This window comes from Penaeus monodon, chromosome 33, assembly GCF_015228065.2.
Source record: "Penaeus monodon isolate SGIC_2016 chromosome 33, NSTDA_Pmon_1, whole genome shotgun sequence".
NCBI classification, from domain to species: domain Eukaryota; kingdom Metazoa; phylum Arthropoda; class Malacostraca; order Decapoda; family Penaeidae; genus Penaeus; species Penaeus monodon.
Window position 1 is genome coordinate 6,423,890 of NC_051418.1, and position 723 is coordinate 6,424,612.

Below are 723 nucleotides of genomic sequence, written 5' to 3' on the forward strand. Positions count from 1 at the left end.
AAAAGCGACGCAAATTGCCTCCATCGAAGCTCAAGCAGCGCTCTTGAACATCCGAGAGCTAATCATTCCCCGCGCGCAAGGAACGAGTGAGAGCGAGAGGGAAAAGAACTTGGCGGCTTCACACTCCAATTTCGTATTCCGCGCTGGCCGCATCAGCTGACTTATACATACAAAACACTTGATGGCAGGCCTTCGGGGACCTAAGCAGGCCACGAGGGACAAGCTTGTAGGCGCGAGGTAGCTGAGATGCAACGCGGGGCAATGATAGAGCAATTGCAGAGAGTGAAGTGCAAGGTGCAGTGAGTGTGTGGATGGATTACCTTATATGTTGCTGACGACACTAATGATTATGAGTAAGTCATTGAGTTAGATTTCATCATGGAATTAGGAATATATATTATATAGACACTGGAAAGGAATACTGGAGATCGTGATATGTAGCATAGTAAGCTGCAGCAGCAACAACCTACAAACTTATTAATTCCAATGTTTTTTTTTTGTTTGTTTTTGTTCCCCTTCCCCCATTCACCACCAAGGCCATGCGGTGCACCCTCTCTTTCTCCTTCAAACCATAGCTAAAAAGCTACTTTCCCGCAATCCACTTCCTTATCACTTCGCTCGACCACTTCTGGGCCGGTAAACCACAACTCGAGCTGAAATCCCTTTTATTTCAGGACTAACTGCCTTCTGCTGCACTGTTCCCTTTCTGTGTGTCCCTGGGCT